The sequence below is a fragment of the Panthera tigris genome, chromosome D3 (genome assembly GCF_018350195.1).
Source record: "Panthera tigris isolate Pti1 chromosome D3, P.tigris_Pti1_mat1.1, whole genome shotgun sequence".
Taxonomy (NCBI): domain Eukaryota; kingdom Metazoa; phylum Chordata; class Mammalia; order Carnivora; family Felidae; genus Panthera; species Panthera tigris.
Genome location: NC_056671.1, coordinates 79,651,469 through 79,670,467, shown reverse-complemented (window position 1 = coordinate 79,670,467; position 18,999 = coordinate 79,651,469). Strand labels below are relative to the sequence as shown.

General features: G+C 44.9%; 1 pseudogene; it reads left to right on the top strand.

Moving 5' to 3' along the window:
* Window positions 1–3,683: 3,683 nt before the first annotated feature.
* Window positions 3,684–5,921, top strand: LOC102969454 (annotated as a pseudogene).
* The last annotated feature ends 13,078 nt before the right edge of the window (window positions 5,922–18,999 follow it).

Below are 18,999 nucleotides of genomic sequence, written 5' to 3'. Positions count from 1 at the left end.
TACCTGTTCAGTTCTTCCCTCCGCCCCCCCTGCACTTCTGTCATTACGTGCTGCTTTATTATTATTACACGTTCACCCGTCTAGTTCACCCGTCTAGGCCACTAGACTGTGGCCTGTGACACAGTTGTCTTCGTCCCGCTTCCCACTAGCACAGTGTTGTAGACCGTAAATGTTTGTTGGCCGGAATATGAGTGAACCTGCCCTTAGAGAACTGGACACATGGTTGTGTCTAATCAATTACCTGAAAACAGAGTTGCTCTTTAAAATTTTTTTAAATGTTTATTTTTGAGAGAGAGAGAGAGAGAGAGAGAGAGAGAAAGAGACCAAGCACAAGTGGGGGAGGGGCAGAGACAGAGGGAGACACAGAATCCGAAGCAGGCTCCAGGCTCTGAGCTGTCAGCACAGAGCCCCATGCAGGGCTTGAACCCACGAACAGCGAGATCAGGACCTGAGCGGAAGTTGGACACTTAAACCGACTGAGCCACCCAGGCACCCAAAACAGGGAGTTTCTGTATTTCCTTACTTGGAATAAACAGTGGAACTATCAACATAAAAACACAAAAGGATTTTATCTGTGGGCAAATACTCTTCTTATGTCTGAAAACAAATTCCCTCATAAATATAGGCAGACAGAGAGATAATCACAGAAATGTTTTAAAGGGCAAAACTGTCAGCCTTCCAGGTACCTTTAAAGCTGTTTAGCAGGGGCCCCTGGGTGGCTCAGTTGGTTAAGCGCCCGACTTCAGCTCAGGTCATGATCTCACGGTCTGTGAGTTCGAGCCCTGTGTCAGGCTCTGTGCTGACAGCTCAGAGCCTGGAGCCTGTTTCAGATTCTGTGTCTCCCTCTCTCTCTGCCCCTCTCCTGTTCATGCTCTGTCTCTCTCTGTCTCAAAAATAAATAAACGTTAAAAATTTTTTTTAAATAAATACATCTGTTTAGCATAATGTAAATGAAAATAAATACTTGTACAAAAAGCGCTCCCTAGAAGCTGGTTTTGCCAGCGATTTCACAAAGCCAATACCCTTTGCCTCTCACTAAGGAGTTCTTCAAGCCTCGCCCAGGATGTGATAACCAACCTCAACGGATCGCCAGTACAATTCCTGGCTTTGAACGAATAGAATAGGTTGGCCAAAGAAGCAGTCATTACACAAAATACCACACACCACAAATGAACATACCACATTCTCGCCTGGGGAGGACACAGCAGCACGGCAGCTACCTTCGGCTGTCAGAGTTCATGGATCTCCACTGGCGACACTGGCACAGACCTCTCTCATTTGATTACGACTGTCTCAGTGTCATTTGTTTCCTGTTTAGACGTGATTAAAAACTGCACAGGATTCAAGTGGCCAAAAGGGAAAGGGAGGGGAAATAGCACCTGTCGAAAGCTATCTCTGAAAAATAATTTTGTTTTGACAGCATTTGCTGTTCATATTGGAACCTACTGCGTTTTACGAATATACGTACGTATACAGATTTTGCAATAGTAGTGTGAGATGCTTTTTTTAATTTTTAAATGTTTATTTAGTTTTAGGGGAGAGAGAGAGAGAGAGACAGAGACAGAGTGTGAGCAGGGGAGGGGCAGAGAGAGAGACACACAGAATCAGAAACAGGCTCCAGGCTCTGAGCTGTCAGCACAGAGCCGGACTCGGGGCTCGAACTCAGGAACCGGGAGATCATGATCGAGGCCAATATCAGATGCTTAACCAACTGAGCCACCCAGGCGCCCCGTGAGATGCTTTTTTGAAACTGCACAGGTTTTTCTCAGGCGGCTAACTGTTCACTGGAGCCCTGGTCCTTTAGTTCAAGTAAGGTAGCACCCTGTCCAACCTGTTGAGCACTTCATTAAGCAACGCCTGACTGCTTAAAATGAAAAAATTCCATTAGGTTTTTCCGCCTTCTTTTCCCTCAACTATTCTGAGACCCATACCCGTCGGAACGACACGGAAGGAACCTTCACGAGCGTCGTCTGCTCCAGCCTACGGCACACTCCTGTTATTTTTGTCAAGGCTTTCCCCCTAGGCTGGCTCCCCCGCCCCACCTTCTCTGGCCCCGAAACACGGCTCTACCAGCGGCCTGGCCTGTCTTCGCAGGGTTCTGGGCCATTCTGCAGACCCAGGTTAACAGAACAGCCTCGGCCAACTGTAACAGAGAAGGGAAATCTGAAACTGCCCAAACCAAGAAAACCACTGCCATTTACCCTCCCCTCCGAGGCATTTCCAAGTACACAAGGTTTTTACAGAATTTGTGGTGCTGGGTTTGCCGCACCAGATAGCTCTCCACCAGGAGGCCAGAAAATCAGTAACCAGCTTTATCCGCAACCGTCCCGGGTGGGGTGGGGAAGAAATCTCTGACCAAACCAGGCGGTGAGGACCCGGCACGGCGCACTCTTCACGCTGAAGCCGGGAGGCCGTCCCAAGGCAAGGGCCCAAGGCCCCCGTGGGGAGCCCCAGGTGCATCCCGGGCTGGGGAGCCCCAGGAGGGCCGGCACCAGAGAGGATGACCACCGCCATCCCAACTCCTGCGCAACTGGCCTCAGCCTGGGGCTCCCCGGCAGGCTTGCGGCACCCCGTGTGCCTCGGTTCCTCCAAATGCAAACAGTATTCTGTCCTAACGTCATCAAAGTGCTTCGGAGGACAAGTGATTCTCCGGTCATTCGGAGCCAGAACCCGACCTGGTGGCCCTTAAGCTGTCAGCGGGGAGAGTCGGAGGGGAGCACGAGACGTAAAAAGCAAGGGAGCATAAAAAGGAAATCTTATGTGGCTTTTCTGCAGAAACTGCCAAATTCGCTTTCACCGCGCGCTCTAGACGTCCCCGTGAGGCGACGAGCACCGGTCTTCGGATGACCAAGGAAACCGAGGTGGGGAGAGAGGGTGCGAAGCCAGGCAGAGGGGATGGCCTAGCGTCCCGAGGGACTCAAAGTGGCCTGGGAGGCGAACTCGCATTCAGGAGCGGGTACCCGGCGTGGGCATGCGTGCGGCTCTGAGTTCTCCCCTCGCCCACTCCGTTCGCAGGGGGACAGGGGCCGCGTCTGCACAGAAGCTACCCTGCGCGCCAACTTGGCGCTCCGGAAACGTCTGGACAATCACTGACCTCAAAGGCTGCCCCTACGTGGACTTCTGGGAGCCCGCGCGCGGGTGGTGGGGTCCCGCAAGTCCGCGTTCTGCGCCCCAAGATCTCTGCACTCGCCCTTCCCCTCCCTCCGCCGTCCCACCCGCGGAAGCGCCTCGCCTTTCCGCCGTCTCCCGCTTCTCTCTGTCCCGGTCCCAGGACGTCTCGCAGCCCGCGCGTCCGGGTCCCTCCCCGGGCTCCCGAGGGGGCGTCGCGCGCGGGAACCGGGTGCGCGGGGAGCGGGAGCGGCCGGGCGGCTCGCTTACCTGCAGACGGCCGAGCAGCGCGCAGATCGTGAGCAGCGCGGGCAGCGGGCGGCGCCGCCGGGCGCGCGGGGCCATGGCGCGGTGGGCGGGCGGGCGCCGCGCTCTGCGGCCTCTGCGGCCCGGGCTGCGCGGCTGTCTGGGACCTCGGGCCGGCCCGCCCCGCCGCCGCGCCGCGCCCCGCCCCGCCCCGCCCCGCCCCGCCCCGCCACCTGTCCCCGCCCGCCCGCGCTGCGCCCCCTCCCGCCGGGCCGGCGGCGCCCGCCAGGTGGTGCCCGAGCGCGGGGCGCGCGCCTTCTATTGGGCGAGCGGGCACACCGGAGGCACAGCGAGGTGAGGACTGCGAAGGCGACGGCGGGGCGGGGGGGAGGTTCGCCGCCCCTCCTCCCGCATCTTCTGCAGCCGCGGGCGCGAGACTTAGCCCGGAGCTTCTAACCCTGGGCTCTGCAGGTTGCACGCGGACAGGTTTGCCTGCGACCCGACCTGCTGTGTCTTTCACGTTCGCGGGCACGGACAGGTCTGCACCCAGACATCCCGGGCCGGCTTCCAGGGGAGGGGACGGCGCGGCGGCGGCCTAGCCCGCGGGCCCACGCCCGCCTGGATCCCACGCGCTCGGCCCTAACAGGCGGGGCCTCCCAAGCAAGGGTGGATACCCCACCACCGGGAATTAACCAGAAGAGGATCTTCGCTGGGGATTTCGTGGAGTACAATGCAAAGGTCACCACAGTATGCCATCTAGCACGCTTCATACAATCCTCCCTCAAAGTTTTCTGGCCAGCAGCCACTTCCTCTTGCCTCTCCTCTAGTACCCTTCTCTGGGGTGAGAGACACCATCCTGTCTCCGCCCCCCACCCACACCCCCCACCCCATCCAGGCACTAGCCTTGATGAGTCCTTTTGCTGCTGTAGAACCCGCCAGCTGTCGGGCGCGCTGCACCTGTTGTTCTGGTCGCTTGCTATTCCTTGCTTAGGAGTGTATCTTCCCTCCCGTTCTAGGTCGATGCTGGACGCACGCATACAACCTGCTCCTTTGTATGGATAACTTTTTGAGTGAACATACTTGCCTGATGTCAACAGAAGGTTGAATTTCTTGAGTGCTAGAACTATATCTGCTTGCCTTACTTTCGGCCCAGTGCATGGTGTATCCTAGTGAATATTCCATAGGATCTTCTACGGTTGTTGGGCGAAGTGGGTTTTAAAGGTCAATTAGGTCAAATCGTTTGAAATATCATGTCATTTTCTGCCTAGTTGTTCTGAGGAAACTGGAAATTTGCAACGAAAACTGTGAGTTTGTTTATTTTTGCCTTTCAGGTCTCACCACCCCCCCCCCCCCCGCCCGCCAATTTTTTGACGCTTAGATTAGAAGCATAAGCATTTCAGATTATTATGTCTTCTTGATGAATTGACTTTTCATCATTATGGTAGGGCCTCCTTGATCCATGATAAAACTTTGGGTTCTGAAGTCTACTTTGGCGTTAGTTATATAGCGACTTCACCTTTCTTATGAATAGCATTTACATGGGACATCTCATTCTATCTTTTTTCTTGTTTTTACCTTTAATATAGAGACATCAGCCTTTCTGTCTATGGACACTGGCAAGTATCTTAAAAGTCTCCCCTCCCACTGCTGCACGTCGAAGTCAGAGGGTCCCAAAGAGCCTGAACAGCTGCGGAAGCTCTTCGTCGGAGGTTTGTGCTTTGCAACAACCCATGAGAGTCTGAGGAGCCATTCTGAGCAACGGGGAACACTCCCAGACTGTGTGGTAATGAGGGGAGAAAACACCATGCACTCCAGAGGCTTTGGGTTTGTCACAGATGCCCCTGGGGAAGAGGTGGACGCAGCCATGAATGCAGGGCCGCCCAAGGTGGATGGAAGAGTTGTAGAACCAAACAGGGCTGTTTCAAGATTCTCCAAGACCTGGTACCCACTTAACTGTGAAAAAGATTGTTGTCGGTGGCCTTAAAGGAGCCATCATCGAAGAGATTATCTCGAACAGTATGGGAAAATGGAAGTGATTGCAATCATGACTGACTGAGGCGGGGGCTAGAGGAGACGCTTTGCTCTTGTAACATTTGATGACCGTGACTCCGCAGACAAGATTGTCATTCCAAACTACCTCAGCTGTGAAGTAAGGAGAGCCCTATCTCAGCAGGAGATGGCTAGTGCTTCATCCAGCCAAAGAGGTCTAAGTGGTTCTGGAAACTTCGGCGGTGGTTTTGGTGGGAATGACAACTTCGGTTGTGGAGGAAACTTCAGTGGGTGACATGGCTTTGGTGGCCGTTGAGATGGTTGTGGATATGGTGGCAGTGTGGATGGCCACCCCGGATTTGGTAACGAAGGAAGAAACTTTGAAGGTGGCGGAGGCTATAATGGTTTCGGCAATGACAACAGCCTTCACATATTGGTCCCATGAAAGGAGGGAATTTTGGAGGCAGAAGTCTGGCCCCTGTGGTGGTGGAGGCCACCGTTTTGCCAAACCACAAAACCAAGGTGGCTATGGCGGTTCCAGCAGCAGCAGTAGTGATGGTGGTGGCAGAAGGCTTTAATCACTGTCAGGAAACAAAGCTTAGCAGGAAAGGAGAGCCAGAGATGTGACGGGGAAGGTTACAAGGTGAACTCAGCCAAGCACAGTGGTGGCAGGGCCTAGCTGCTACAAAGAGGACGTGTTTTAGACAAGACTCATGCGTATGGTCCAAAAACTCGAGGACTGTGTTTTTTTGTGACTAATTGTATGACGTGTTATTTTAGTTTCTGTTCTGTGGGAAGTGTAAAGCATTCCAAGAAAGGGTTTTCATGTAGTTTTTGGTTTTTTTTTTTTTTTTTTTTTTTTGCATCCATGCTATTGACTGCTAAATGTAATAGTCTGATCATGATGCTGAATAAATGTGTCCTTATAAAACTGTGCTGTGTAAAGTGAGTCTACTCTGAAGCCATCTTGGTCAACTACCTCGGCAATGTATGTTGGAATTCCTTCAGGGAGCTACCAGGTTCCGTTTGAAATTTACTGGCAAACTGCTTGGGCACAGAAGCCGTTGTCTCCACAAACCTTGGTGTCGTTGAACCGACAGTTAATGCGTTGTGCCCTGGAGCTCACCATTAAAAGGGTCACCCGAGCAAAGTCATGGAGTTTATTGGGCTAGATTGCTGGCACATCCGATGCAATATCTAAACTGAATTATGGTATCAGATAAAATTATAGGTGGGATGAAAGCTTGTGTGTCATCCATTATCATGTGTCATCAACAAATGACTTAATATCCTCTTGATAATAACAATAAAAAAGAAACTTCGCTTTTGTTGACGAGTTAGGCCCACTATGGACAGCTCTGCAGAACAATGGAAATAGGAGCCCCAGACGACAGGATGTCAAATTGCACCAGAGCGGTGAATGCTCCCCACCCTCATCATCTCCCTCGGCACTCTCCACTCCAACCTCCTCGTGATCCTTCTCGAGGGCAGCCACGTCCTCGTGGGCCACAGAAAAATCCCTCCGGTACAGCAGGCATCAAGCCACGTGTTTACCATGGCAAGCGGCCCATTTCGCCATCTGGTTGGCTCGCTCAGGGCGTGCCTCGGTGATCTGTGCTACAGGAAGCTGTTCGTGGTAGGCTTTCTCAGTAGAGATAATGGGGGAACGTGTGGCCAGAGAGAGGTTCATGTGGGATTAGGGCACCAGGCTGGTCTGGCATTCTGTCGGATGAACGTTCAGGGCTGCATTAAATCTGAGTAAGCAGCAATGGAGGACACGACTGCGCTAATCCGGTGGTTAAGGGGAGTGTAGGTTGGGTGTTCAATGTTGATGTCATAGATGGCCTCATTATCTACCATGAAGGCACAATCACAGTGTTCCAGGATGGTGTGGGTCGTGAGGACGGAGTTGAAGGGCTCAGCTACAGCTGTGGAAACCTGGGGGCCTGGTAAATGGAGAACTCCAGCTTGGATTTCTTGCCATAAGTGACAGGTTCCATCAGCAGGGAGGGGAACCCAGAACAAGTACCCCCACAAAACTGGAAAACCAAGACGCCCTGAAAACCTGTGCCCCGGGGGGGCTACTTTCAGTCCACTGACCAAGGAGGGCAATGCTCTTGCCAATGGTATAGTGCCCACGACCATAGTTATTGGTGGCATCTTTCTTGCCCCTTGATCAGCTGCTCTGGGTAGAAGAGCTAGAGGCAGGTGCCTGTGCAAACTTCACCTGTCTCAGTGAAGGTGTTGAAGGAGTCCTCTCCTCCCCCAGTGGTCGTGTCACTTGGCATCCGGTCATCAGGCTGGAAGTCTGTTCCAGGCAATAGAGCTACCAGCAGTCATTGCCCATTTGGACACCAGCCTGGCCAACATGGATGGAGACGCCTGAGACTTACAGGGCTCTGCAGGGCTGGAGAAGGCGAGGGGACGGTGACAAGGATCCCCCACCGACAGACAAGAATTCGCGGGGTGGGGGGAGAAGCGGTGAGAGGAAGGCCAGCCCGGAGGACCCAACCTACCGCACCCTCCCTCCCTCACTCTCCGCAACAGCGCGGCAGGGGGCGGATCTTGGACGGTGTCCCAGCCCCCGCGACCCCGCCTCGAGGCCCCCTGCTCCCCCCCTCCTGCCGCCCCCTCGCTGCAACACAGGCCCTGCGAGGTTGGTCGCCCCGGCCAGAGGGGGCGTGACGCTGCCTGGTGGGTTCAAAGGTTCAAAGCAGACTTCTCTGTAGGAGCCAGATCAGGGAAGGGGAGGAAATGTCCTGGGGCCACAGACGGGCCAGTGGGGCGGGGAAGAGGACGGAGAGGGCTATGGGAAGGAGAAAGGAGAAGCATCGGCCCCGTCCGGTCCTTAGTGGGTTTCGGGGGCGCGTCAGGCCGGCAGAGCCCAGGCGAGGAAAGGCACCCGGTAAAGGAAGCGTGGCCAGAGCCTCCCGGGCGCAGACCTCCCGCCGTCCGCCGTCTCTGGGGCCTGGACCTTCCCTTTAGGTTTAGATCTATTTAAAGTGACAGCGTATGATTCGCTCTTGCCTTTTCATTTAATCCATTTGACAGTCTCTATCCTTTGACTGGAGTTTTCAGACCACTCGCATTTAATGTGATTATAGATATGGTGACATGTGAGTCTACTGTCTTGCTATTTGTTTTGTTTGTTCCTTCTTTGTTCCTCTTTTCCCATCTTCTTTTGGATTATTTTTTAGGGTGCCATTTCTCTCCACTGTTAGCTTATTTTATATGCGTCCTGGTTTTATTTTTTTTTGCTCTGGGTTTACAATATGCACCTGTAACTTAACCGCAGTCTACCTTCAGCTACAATTCTGCCACTTGAGGTCAAAGAGCATACTTCCATTTCCCCCTCCCGGCTTTGTGCAGCTATATGTAGTCCTCCTACTTGTTTTGCTCCGTAGCTCCCTACTGTGCAGCCTGCCTGCTTGCTTTGTGTTTTTGGGAAGCTCTCGGGTGGTGTTGATTAAACAAACAAACAAACAATTAAAAATGTGAATATCGTTTGACAAGTCAATTCCGTGTCTGAGAATCTAATCCATCCATACATAAAGAGAGACATGCAAGGATGTTTATTTACCTTAGCATTTTTGTAAAACCACAAAGAGAAAAATGTGAGTTTCATGGAGAAATGGCAAAAAAAAAAAAAAAAAAATAATTGAGTTTACCATAGTATAGACTATAATGCAGTTGTTTAAGAAAATCAAGTGGTTTTTGGAAAGACGTCTACTGCCCTCTAAGTAAAAGAAGCAAGTTACAGAGTAATATCATCCCATGTTTGTAAACAATCATAAACGTGATTTTATTGATATATGCAAAAGGAGTTTCTAGAAAGACAATAATGATAGCAAACACCAATAGCATCCTTAACCATGCAAATTCATTTAATTCCTGCAACAGCCTTGATTAGTCCCATTTTACAGATTAGGAAACTGAGGCACAGAGTGGTTAATAACTTGCCGTAGGGTCACTTGCCAATAGGGGCAGAGTTGGGATTCAAACCTTGGCTGTCCTGGCTCTGGAGTGTTCTCCTGCCTCACTAAGCACCAGATTTTTAATATCAAGTGAGTTGCAGAAGGGAAAGGTGACAGCTTTATTTAGGTATGTGGCCTATTGTCTGGAATGTGGAGACAGGCTTTCTAGAAAAAGTAGTGGTGTGAAAGGCAGATGAGGGCTGGTTTTGGCCTCAAGGAGCGGACATGTGGGAGAGGGTGCTTTCAGTGTGGCACTTCATGAGAAATACCAGCTTGCTCCTGGCACATGTCCAACGTTAGCCCCTTCTTTTCTCAAAAAAGATGAAAGTTAACTTAAACTTCTGCTTGGAAAGCCCCAGAGGTGAGTGTGCTGGTTTTGGAAGCACTTTGAACAATAGAATGCCCATGTTAACACATTAAATCAACTAGGGGGAAAAAAAGCTTAATTAAAAAAAAAAACACTATAAATTACTTTTTGAGGACTGTTTCTATATTTACAGAACTACCACTCACATAATTCAAATATTTTATAAATATTAATGTAGAATGCCATTTGTTAACAACAAAATCCATCACAATGGGCCTGAGGATGTCCTCTTTCCTATAGCATTCTTAGGAGGAACGTGGAAATTATTTCCAATACTATTTTTCTCTTAGGTGAAGGATGCACAATTATAGCTAAAGAGGTTGCTCAACATTTACAGAAACTCTTTTAAATGTTCTTTACGATTTAAGAAATCCCACATGTATAACTAAATTTTGGTTATCTGTAATAAATGTAAAAATGCATTTTAAACAATAGATATTTTAATATTTAGTAAAGTTAAATGTTTCTGATTTTTAAAAACTAATGAGCTGAAAATGAATTGTGCTTACTTGTACTAAGGAAAAACCAAGTATATTGTGCAGATACAGGAATCATAGGCTTTTTTATATGGATAGTGTGCATCTCACCCTGGAAATCCCCACTGTTTCCCACTTCTGCATGAACTGTTTAATTTTCAGATTAAAAAAGGTAACATAAAAGTATAGCTCTCATTTTTGTTTCTAGAGGATGGCTTTTAAGTCTTACATTACATCCTAATGTAATATTTTAATCTTAATATAACACTGTAATCTTTATTTAGGCAGCAGAAAACAGGCATAATCTTGTTAATGAAATGTTTATTTTTTGACATGGTGATGTAAAAATAGTTACTGTGACTGTGGTCACGTAACGAGAATACATAAAAAAAGCAAAGCTATGAAGTAAACATAGGACTTCACAAATCTTTCTTTCAGTGAAAACCTACTAATAAATACAAACGTTTTTATTACCTACGCTGTTCTGTTCTGTTCTTCTTCTTATCTTGCCTATACAACACTTTTTAAACAGAAGTAAGGCATTGATAGATCAGTGTCCGTTCAGAGATAAATTAGGGTGCAATACTATCCGGTAATGATACCCAAACATAATACGAAAATTTGTGACAAATTTTGAACTGTGTCCATGGAAACCTATCTTGCTTGCTTTGGGGGACAAGAATTTTTTCAGTGCTACCGATTTGGTATTCAAAATAAATGAATTTCTGAACCATTAAACTAGTAGTTATCGCTACTTTTTGGATATTTTGTCACAGATAAAACGGTTTCAAGTGGAAACAGAGATAATTTATGTGTCCCCTACTTCCCTTCTTCTCAGCCCTAATGAGATGGAGAAAGTAGCTCTGTGTCCCTTACATATGAACACAAGGACAGGTATCATCCTACCTGCTGATGGCAAAGTTCTACTTTCGAATCGGTCAGGTTCAGACTGGCCATAAAAGACAACTGATGCTGCCACCTAGATTGACACAGAACGGTTTCTTTTTAAGAGTACTTTTATTGAAGTAGAACATACATAAAGAATACAGTTTGGCTAATTGTCAAAAAATGAAGACATATATAGAGCCTGCACCCAAACCATGAAGTAGAACATTACCAGAAACCCCCAAGCCCCTTTAATCATTACCCCTCATCCTTCTTGATAGATTTCATGAGAATACCAGTGATTCACTTTGTCTGCTTCTGGACTTTACATAAATGGACCCTGCACTGTAGTATTACCTTGTGTATGGCTTTTGTTCACCATTGTGAGAGTCAGCCAGGTCATTACTGTCCAGTCCTCTGTTGTATGAATAGATTACCCTTTGTTCATCGTTTCACCGATGAAGGATAGGTGCTTTATGTCACATGGCGGATTCAGAGTGCTAATATTTAGTCTGAGAATTTACACATCTAAGACATGGGCCTTATTCTTCCCGAATTGGGTCAAGTTTTGGTGTCAGGATGTTGCTGGGCGAGACTGGAATATATGGAAGAACTTGGAAAGGGTGTGTAAGAATGCCATTATTTTTGTCTTAAGTATTTGGTAGAATTCACTGATGAAGCCACGTGGCCACTGAGGTTTCTTTGTGGCATAGTTTGAAATTACAAGTTCAACTTCTTTAACAGATTTAGAACTACCGAGATTTTGTTTCTTCTGGTGTTGGTTTTTTAAAGTTTTTTTTTTTGTTTGTTTGTTTTTTTAAAGTAGGTTCTATGTCCAACATGGGGCTCGAACCTCACAACTCCAAGATCAAGAGTTGCACGCTCTACTGACTGAGCCAGCCAGGTGCTCTGCTGTGTTGATTTTGGTAAGAATTTCTTTTGTTTAAATAGGAATATGTCCTTCCATCTTAACTTTTTAACTTTATCGGTACTACGTAGGATTATTTCCCTTTTGCTTGAATAATTTCTTATGGCGTGAATAATTTCATTTGGCGTGGATCTGCTGGTAACAATTTCTGTTTTTTGGTGGGGTGGGTGAGGGTTGTCTACCAATATCTTAAATCATCTTCATTTTAAATGTTTATTTATTTATTTTGGGGGGGAAGGGGCACAGAGAGAGAGAGAGAGAGAGAGAGAGATAAAATCCCAAGCAGGCTCTGCTCTGTTAGCACAGAGCCTGACATGGGGCTCAATCTCATGAACCTGTGAGATCATGACCTGAGCCGAAATCAAGAGTTGGACGCTTAACCAACTGGGCCACCCAGGCACCCCAGCAATTTCATTTTAAAAGATATTCTTGCTGACTGTAGAATTCTAGGGCAGGAGCAATTTTTCTTTCGGCATTTTAAAGACATTATTCCTTTGTTTTCTGTTGGTGTGTAAACTATCAGTCTTATAGTTGCTGCTTTTCAGATTTTCTCTTTGTATTTGTTTTCCAGCAGGTTTATTATAACATATGTAAGCTTACTTTTCTACATATCTTAGAATCTATCCTGGTTTGTGGTTCTCATTGACCTTGATGGTTTTTGTCAGTTTGAGAGAATTCTTGGCCATTTGCTTGTCAAATAATATTTCTACCCATTCTCTCTTTTCTCCTTCAACATCTTATGACTTTTACCCTCTTTTCTGTGTTTTGCATTTAAACAAATTTGTGCTGCTTCCTGTTTCCGGTTCTGCACGAAGGGAGTTTGGAAGTTACCACCGAGTCCTAACAACAAGTGAAAAGCTGAATAAACTGGAAAATGAACAAATCTTCTTAAATCCATAAAAGAAGTGAGGTCACAGGGCACACCACTGCCCCCCCCCCCCCAAAATGGAGAGATTGATAGGCAAATACAGAGAGTCACAAGTGACCAGGTTAGGAACTCTCGAGCTAAAATCTCCATGGGAATCAGTGCTGGGGCAGGAAGACCAGAACTGTAATTAATGACTTGATGGAGGCTCAGCGTGGACAAGTCTGAGTTCAAAACTGTAGGGGGACCCAGTTGTAGAACACCCCCCCCCCCGCCCCCTGCCCAACTTTTGTAAGTTTTGCCTCCAGGAGCTCAACCAGGTTCTCACAGTAAATACCCGAGAAAAATCTCCTTGGCAGAGGGAAAGGAAAAGGATCCATTCTGAAATAAACCAGAGTACTTTGTTTGTCTTAAGAAGGACTGTGCTCAGGGGAAACAAGTTAACCAGAGCCTAACCTGGAGAAGGGAATTCTCTGATTCCGGCCCATCCTCACCATCCTGTCCCACCTCAGGGGCAGAGAAAAACTGAGGCATGATTTTTAAATTCACAGTCCAGAGGCACAGGCTCACAAAACACCAAGACCTAATCATAGGATTAGAGGATATTTTTCCCACTCCTGCACAACTTACTAACACTAACTATGACTACTAACACTACTAACTTAAACTCCTATTTACAATAGTTCCTTTTACCCAGTACCTAATATCTGGCTATCAAGAAAAAGTTGCAAGGCGTACCAAACGGCAAAAATTAGAATTTGCAGAAACAGAACAAGCAGCAGAACACCAGACATGGCGGGGATACTGGAAGAATCAGACAGGGAATTTGAAACAACCATGACGGATATGCTAAGGCCTCTAACGGACAAAGTAGACAGCATGCAAGAAGAGATGGGCAATGTAAGCAGAGAGGTGAAAATCCCACGAAAGAACCAAAAAGGAATGTTAGAGATAGAATACAATGTACAGAAAGGAAGAGTGCCTTTGATAGGCTTATTAACAGATTGGACATGGATGAGGAAAGAATCTCTGAACTTGAGGACATCTCAATAGAATCTGGCTGGCTCAGTTGGTAGAGCATGTGACTCTTCATCTCAGGGTCATGAATTCAAGCCCCACCTTGGGCGTGGAGCCTACTTAAAATAAAAATTAAAAAAAAAAAAAAAAGAAACTTGCAGAGATGAAAAGTAAACAGAAAACACTGGAAAACAAACAAACAAAAAAACCAAAAAACCAACCCAGAACAGAATATCCAAAACTGTGGGACAACTACAAAATTGCACACCAGGAGAAGAAAGGGAGAAAGAAAAAAAAGGAATATTTGAAACATTAATGAGTGAGGATTTCCCCAAATTAGTATCAGATGCCAAACCACAGATCTAAGAAGTCCAGAGAATACCAATCAGGATAAAAGCCAGAAAAGTACATATAAGCGCATTACTTTCAAACTATAGAAAATCAAAGATAAGGAGAAAATCCTGAAAGAGGAAGGAAAAAACACCTAACCTGCAGAGATAAGAATGACCTCCAACTTCTCAGAAACCATGCAAGTAAGAGAAGAGTGGAGACATGGAAAGTATTGAGAGGAATAATTCACCAACTTAGAATTCTGTAACCTGTGAAATTACCCTTCAAATGTGAAGGAGAAATAAAGACTTTCTCAGGTAAACAGAAATTGAATGTATTTGTTGCCTGTAGATCTGCTGTACAAGAAATGTTAACAGAAGGAAAATAATATTGGTCAGAAATTCAGGTTTATTTAAAGAAAGGAAGAGCACTGCAAGAAAAAATAAGTGAAGGTAAAATAAATATTTTTCTTACTCTAACAAACGTTTTTTAAAAATAGTAATATCAACAATGTTTATGTATGCTTATGTGTATTATATAAATATGCTTACACATAAGTCAACTGAATGACAATACTAATACAAGGAATGAAAGGAATTAGGATTATTAGGATTATTTTGTTATCATAAGTTATTTACACTACCTTTGAAACATTACAGTGTTCTGTGATAGTGGACTGGGATTAGTATAAATATATATTGGAAATTCTAGTAAAAAAAAAAAAAGTAAAAAAAAAAAAAAAGAATTCATGGGGGGCCTGGATGTCTCAGTCGGTTAGGCATCTGACTCTTGATTTTGGCTCAGGTCATGACCTCATAGTTCATTAGTTCAAGCCCCACATTGGGCTCGGTGCTGAGGGCACAGAACCTGCTTGGGATTCCCTGTCTTTCTCTCTCCTCTGCCCCTCCCTCACACATGCACACATGCTCTTTCTCTCTCTAAAATGTTTAAACAAAAAAGAAGTAAAATGGATATGCTAATAAGAAAGAAAGTGGAATCATATACAATTCTTAATTAAAATCACAAAAGGAAAAGAGCAGAAGACAAAAATACGAACAAAGAACAAGAGCAACAAGTATAAAGCAGTACCAAATATCGTAGATATTAATCCAACTATATTAATACTGGGCACCTCAATGGTCTAAATGCACCAGTCAAAAGAGACTGTGAAAGTAGATCAAAAAAACAAGACCCAACTGTATGTTATCTGCCAGAATCCCACTCTAAATAAAAAGAACACGGATAGATTACAAGTGAATGGGAGGGAGAAAGATATACCATGATAATACTAATCAAAAGAAAGCAAGAGTGGGGCGCCTGGGTGGCTTGGTCGGTTAAGCGTCTGACTTCGGCTCAGGTCATGATCTCGCGGCCGTGAGTTCGAGCCCCGCGTCAGGCTCTGTGCTGACAGCTCAGAGCCTGGAGCCTGTTTCAGATTCTGTGTCTCCCTCTCTCTGACTCTCCCCCGTTCATGCTCTGTCTCTCTCTGTCTCAAAAATAAATAAACGTTAAAAAAAAAAAATTAAAAAAAAAAAAAGAAAGCAAGAGTCAGGGTGCCTGGATGGGTCAGTAGGTTAAGTGTCTGACTCTTGATTTTGGCTCACGTCATGATCTTACACTTTGTAAGATCGAGCCCCACGACGGGCTCTGCGCTGATAGTGTGGAACCTTCTTAGGATTTTCTCTCCTCTCTCGCTCTCAAAATAAATAAATACACTTAAAAAAAAAAAGAAAGAAAGCAAGCATAGCTGTATTAATTTCAGACAGAGCAGACTTTAGACAAAGGAAAGTTATCAGGGATAAAGAGGGGCATTAGTAATGATAAAGGGGTAAATTCTTCAAGAAGACATAACAATCCTAAAATGGTATATGCCTGACAACTGAGTGTCAAAATACATGAGGCAAAAACTGATATAGTTGCAAGGAGAAATAGATGAATCCACTATTACAGTTGGAGACTTCAACTTTCTCAGAAATGGACATAAAATCAGTAAGGATATAGTTGGCTCAACAACATGAATCAACTGGATGTAACTGACATCTGTAGACTACTTCATCCAATGACAGCAGAAAACACATTCTTCACCAGCTCACATGGAACATTCACCAAGACAGACTGCATTCTGGGGCATAAAATACATCTTAACAAATTCAAAAGAATAGAAATCAGAAAATGTCTGCTTTCAGATTATGATGGAATTAAGCTAGAAATCAAAAACAAAGATAGATGGAAAACCCCGAAATATATGAAGATTAAACAATTTGTATCTAACACATGGGTCAAAGAAGAAATCTCAAGAGAAATTAAAAAATATTTTAAACTAAATGAAAAGGAAAACACAACTTATTAAAATTTGTGGGAGACAGCAAAAACAGTACTTAGTGGGAAACTTATAGCATTGAATACATATTTCAGAAAAGAAGAAAGATCTAAAATCAGTCATCTAAGCTTCTACCTTAAGATACAGATACCATGGACATTAAAAGGATAATAATAAAGGAATACTGTGAACAACTCTATGCACACACATTAGATAACTTAGATGAAAGGGACCATTTCTGGGATGCCTGCCTGGCTCAGTTGGTAGAGCATGTGACTCTTGATCTTGGGTGGTGTGTTTGAGCCCCACATTGAGATTATTCAAAAAAAAAAGAAAAAGAAATGGACCAATTCCTTCAAAGATACAATCTTGCCAAAATTCGCAATCACAATAGGCTTATATTAAAGAAATAGAATCAAAATATTAAGAATCTTTCAAAACAGAAAGCACTAGGTCCAGATGTGTTTACTGATGAATTCTTATCAAAATTAAAGGAAGATATTACACCACTTCTCTGCAGTCTCTTTTGGGAGATAGAAACTGAAGGAATACTTAATTCATTCAATGAGGCCAGCATTACCCTAATACCAAAACCAGACACAGACATTACAAGAAAACAACAGAGCAGTATGTTTCATGAACAGACTCCCACATGGTGAAAAATCTGCATATAACTTTTGACTTCCCCAAACTTTACTAACAGCCTACTATTTACTGAAAGCCTTACCAATAACATAAACAGTTGACTAATATATATTTTGTATGTTTATGCATTACATACCATATTCTTACAATAAAGTAAGCTAGAGAAAAGACAATGTTAAAATCATATGGAAGAAAAAATACATTTACAGTATTGTACTATAAAAAAAAATCCATGTATAAGTGGGCCAACTGTAATTGAATCCTGGCTACCCCTAAGACACCACCTTTCCTGCTAAGCTTTTAAGTGGAGGCTTTTTATTTTTGTTCTCACAAACTCCTGTACCTTACAGCCTGGAGGTAGATCAGGTGTCTTATTTGCTTTTCATTTTTTACTCCCAAAGGAAGTTTCTATCCAGTTCACCTATTTGAATATTCTCACTAAAACATATTTTAAAAATTTTATTGGGACCCATTTCTCAGATTATTTATTTCCCCCCTCACTCCAATATTTCCTTTTTCCCCCTCTCCAGTTTGGATTCTATGGCCCATCATTATAATCATTCCTACACAAGTAGCTTTCATGTCCTTGTCCTTTCTCCTTCTCTGAAGCATCTAGAACTCAGCCCTGTTTATTCTCTGTATACTTCATACCTGTTCCTGAATAGTTGTTCTTGGCTGGAGAAAAAAAAAAATCACTTGTGTTAACTAGCTGTCTTTATTTAAATTCTTTATTTCAAATTCCAATTAGTTAACGTATATCTAGTAAACTAGCCCTCTTTAAATTCACAATAACTATTCTCAAATGGGCTTTCAAAACAAATCCTGCAATTCCCTTAGTAATTCCCTCTGCCATTCTCGAAGACAAACATTTCTACCTTCTTTGTCTTCAAACCTCTAACACTTTCCATATGCCAGCCAAATCAATTTCTTTGCTTCATACTTCACTGAGAAAATAGAAGGAATTAAATGGAAACCCCCTAACCTTCCCACCACTAAATCTACCGAATCGCCTCCAAGAGCACCTCTGCTTCTCCCCTATTATAATGAGGCCAGTCCCTCCATTTGTGCTCTGAATCTCAACCCCTCTTGCCTCTTCAAGGATTTCACTCTCACAGTCTTTGCTTGTTACTGCTGCTGCATCACCATCATCTTTCGTTTTACTGGCTTATTCTCATTAGCATATGAACCTGACCTAATTTCTCCCATGACAAACCAAGGCTAAACAGCACCCTCCTTTGACCTCATGTTCCTTTCTAGCTACCAGCACCTCTGCTCCCCTTTATGGCCAACTGTTTTGAAAGAGCTGTCATCTCTAGTCATTGTCTCTCTTTGCATTTCCATTCAACTGCCGAAACTATATTGAGGTCATCAATGACTTTCATCTTTCAATGGGTTTCAGATCCATTCTCATCTTGACGCAGGAGTAGCAACTGACCCTCCTCAGAATGCTCTTCTCTTTGCTTCCATGAAGCCACACTCCTGGTTTCCCTCCAACTCACTGTATACTCCTGATCCTTTTAGTAGTTCCTCTTGCTCTGTTGGATTTTGAAGTAGGAGGAGTGTCCTAGGATTCACATTTGGATCCTCTTCTCATGGTTCCTCTCTCCCAGGCCATCTCATTTAGTCCCATCGCTCTACAGAAAATACTCAGGACTCCATAATCTAGCCCGAGATCCAGACTCAGAGAACTAACTTCTTCCCTGAAGTTTTCACAGATTAACTCTTAGACATTTTGAATTCCACAGATTAACTCTTAGACATCTAAAACAAAATTGTAGATGAACTCTCCAAACTTATTCTTTACTTCTTCACTATTGTCAGCACCCATTATTTTATTCAGTTATTGCAG